Source organism: Lolium rigidum, chromosome 3 (genome assembly GCF_022539505.1).
Source record: "Lolium rigidum isolate FL_2022 chromosome 3, APGP_CSIRO_Lrig_0.1, whole genome shotgun sequence".
Classification (NCBI taxonomy): Eukaryota; Viridiplantae; Streptophyta; class Magnoliopsida; order Poales; family Poaceae; genus Lolium; species Lolium rigidum.
This window is the reverse complement of record NC_061510.1, coordinates 228905100-228909290: the sequence shown is the minus strand read 5'-3', so window position 1 is coordinate 228909290 and position 4191 is coordinate 228905100.

Genomic DNA, 4191 nt, shown 5'->3' with positions numbered 1-4191 from the left:
TGCTGTAAACAAAGGATTAGATGTATAGTGTGGAAGATGATGTTTGTTTGCGAAGAACGAGTAAAGAACAAGTATTGCGGTAGATTGTATTTCGGATGTAAAGAATGGACCGGGGTCCACAGTTCACTAGTGGTGTCTCTCCGATAAGAAATAGCATGTTGGGTGAACAAATTACAGTTGGGCAATTGACAAATAAAGAAGGCATAACAATGCACATACTTATATCATGATGAGTACTATGAGATTTAATCGGGGCATTACGACAAAGTACATAGACCGCTATCCAGCATGCATCTATGCCTAAAAAGTCCACCTTCAGGTTATCATCCGAACCCCTTCCAATATTAAGTTGCAAACAACAAACAATTGCATTAAATATGGTGCGTAATGTAATCAACACAAATATCCTTAGACAAAGCATTGATGTTTTATCCCTAGAGGCAACAACACATCCACAACCTTAGAACTTTACGTCATCGTCCCAGATTCAATGGAGGCATGAACCCACTATCGAGCATAAATACTCCCTCTTGGAGTCACAAGTATCAACTTGGCCAGAGCCTCTACTAGCAATGGAGAGCATGCAAGAACATAAACAACATATATGATAGATTGATAATCAACTTGACATAGTATTCAATATTCATCGGATCCCAACAAACACAACATGTAGCATTAGAAATAGATGATCTTGATCATGATAGGCAGCTCACAAGATCTAACATGATAACACAATGAGGAGAAGACAACCATCTAGCTACTTCTATGGACCCATAGTCCAGGGGTGAACTACTCACACATCGATCCGGAGGCGATCATGGCGATGAAGAGACCTCCGGGAGATGATTCCCCTCTCCGATAGGGTGCCGGAGGCGATCTCCTGAATCCCCCGAGATGGGATTGTCGGCGGCGGCGTCTCTGGAAGGTTTTCCGTATCGTGGCTCTCGGTACTGGGGTTTTCGCGACGAAGGCTTTAAGTAGGCGGAAGGGTAGGTTTAGGGGCGGCACGAGGGCCCCACACAACAGGGAGGCGCGACCCCACCCTTGGCCGCGCGGCCCTAGCGTGGCGGCGCCTCGTCGCCCCACTTCGTTTCCCTTTCGGTCTTCTGGAAGCTTCGTGGAAAAATAAGACCCTGGGCGTTGATTTCGTCCAATTCCGAGAATATTTCCTTTGTAGGATTTCGAAACCAAAAACAGCGAGAAAACGACAAGCGGCTCTTCGGCATCTCGTCAATAGGTTAGTGCCGGAAAATGCATAATAATGACATATAATGTGTATAAAACATGTGAGTATCATCATAAAAGTAGCATGGAACATAAGAAATTATAGATACGTTTGAGACGTATCACCCACTTCATGAAAAGCATCAAGGAAGTAGAGATGATGACCTTGTGCCTGAAGTGAGGGACTGCTGCTTCATGTGACATTCTTCGACTTTGCTAGAAGTGTTGCATGGGAGACAAATGAAGGACTTGAAGGAAAACTTCGATGCAGACTGCACAACACCCGAAGATACACCGAAGGAGTAGAATAGAAACTTGATGCATCCAATATAGAAATAGACTAGACCACCATTAGTTCTCTTATTATTTAAACAACACTAGCATAAAAAAAAAGTACTGATCTTACCAAATTGCGGTGTGATCATACTATTTTGTTTGAACCATGTTGCTTGATGCTTGTTAGATGATTGTTGTTTGCCGAATTGCCTTGATCTGATGCGTTTGGGTAGGAAATCTTCTTTAGATCTCTCCATCTATTCTCGTCTATACCCAACCCAGAGAATGTTTTCTCGGCAACTTGCCCTGAAGAAAATAGTAGTGAAATCAACCTAGATGTTTCCTATCAGATGAAGAAGCATAGGATGTGAGATACGCAAAATCCTAGTTAAGGATCGATAGAAGTGTTTTCTAAACAATTCAATAATGGGGATTGAAACATTGATTCAATTATTCCATGAAAGTTTATGTAAAAATTGTGAGGTTGACCAAGTGTTAGAATACGAGATTCAATAAATCAAATACGGAGTAATGATTTGGGTGCAGGATGGATTGATCACCATTCCTACTACTCTTATTATTCGCTTTCGTAATATTGACTTTGCGAATCTAGAGAGACATACATACAAAAGAGATATCGGCAAATAAGCCTAAACCCCAGGGTGGATAAATATTATACCCTTATAGTAGGCAAGTGCTGCCAAGCGTAGGGCTACGTTTAGTTTGAAGATCCAACCACTAGTTTAAGGGTAGTGTTTTATCTTAGGTCTCTTTGTATTTGCATCTTACCGTGTCCAAACCCAAACAGATGCCTCTACATCGTGCTCACAACTACAATGACAACAACGACCCTAAGATGCCACCCACATTACCAGAGTTGATGGGACAAGCTCAGTTGGTTCAGCAGATGACCCAAAGCCTAGTCAACAGCCACACAAATAATGATTTACCGCCAGAAATGCTGCAATTGTTGGAGTCCCAATCTGAAATGTTGCAGATGATGGCCCATGGCATGACCAACTATAACAACAAAGAGGATGATGTAAACGGACCACGAGCATGCAAACTATGTGGAGACCTAGGGCATTCACGTGGTGAACATCGGAACCAGTGCCCTAACTGCGATGGAAGCCATCCAACCAAAGAATGCCACACCTATCAGATTACGTGTTTCCTATGTGAGGGAGTCAATCATGTCCCCGCTCAATGCCACCTCTACCCCATAGTGCAAGAAATGAGTGTACAAGTCAGGGATGGAATGTGTCAGTCTATGAGAAATATCCATGAACGTAGGTCCAAGATGAAGGAAGAAGTTGAAATCAAGCCCCAGGAAGCGGCACACACTGTCACCACCAAGTGTTGTTATACATGTGGAGGAGAAGAACATTTATCAAAGAACTGCTCTAGAAAGCGAGAAAGGTTCCCCACATTTAAGGTGGAATATGAAGACCAGGAACTAGAAGATCTCTTAGCCTTGGAGAGACCCAAAAGGAAGAAAAATCACCACCACTCTAAGGAGAAGGAAATTAGACACTTGTTGTGTTACTATTGCAAAGAACCAGGGCATTATGCATCAAAGTGCCTAGAAAAGAAGAAAAAGAACAAAGCGAGAGGAGCGAGAGAGTAAAAAATGGAAGCACGAAGAAACGTATGAGAGACCTCAGCCACATCACATGTTTCAAATGTGGCAACAAGGGTCACTACGCGGATAAATGCACAGAGAAATTACTTCTGTAAGCCACCAAAAATTACGAGAGGCCATCTAGTCAGTTTTTCTTTTAAGGGTGGTAGCACCCATGCCTATCTGGAACCCAAAACTTTCTAACCTTTCTCAAATCTCGAGGACGAGATTTCTTTTAAGGGTGGTAGTCTGTCACATCCCGAAATTTTCCAGATTTCGAAATGTAAAATAAAAATGAATTTAATGCTTGATTGTTTGAACTTGATTGAAAATCCACAAAGAATTAAAACTTTTTGGAGTTTTTAAAACGTATTTTCAAACTATTGGTTTCTAAATACTTTTGGTTTCAAGTATTTTCAAAATCAAACATATAGATCAAATGTATATAATAATCATTTTAATTTCACAAAGGGATATTAAAAGGGTTTTGCAAAATGGAGTTTTCGTAAACCATAGTTTCAAAATATTTTATAATCAATACTCTATTTTTTTCGGAGGTTTTGAAATTTATAAAATATTTTATTTTTGAGAAAACCTTAAACCCCAAAAGGCACTATAGCCACATAGACATATATGTCAAATTTTGTTTTTATAAAGTTTATAACTTGTCCCAAGTTTAGTCTCATATTGAAGTATTTTTCATAACGAATCCAACGGTACCTTATTTGCATTTTTTTCGATTTTATTTGAAGCCCCAAAATGTATTTCCAATTTCAGTATAATAAAAACCAGAATCGGGCCGGCCAGCCGAGCCGACCGGCCCAGCATGACGACCCAGCGCCCGCTCGGCCCAACGCCCCCAGCCCACCCGGCCTCCCTTGCCCCAGCATTTTTTTTCCTTGGCCGCACCCTGGCCCAACACACCCACGTCACCAGCCCATCTCAACTCCTCAGCATGCCACGGCCCGGCGCAGCCACGCGCGTAGCGCATCTGCCTTTTTTTTTTCCTTTTCCCTTTCTTTTAGTCCCACTACAGCCTATAAAAAGGACCCCAAAGGCAGCCTCAATCA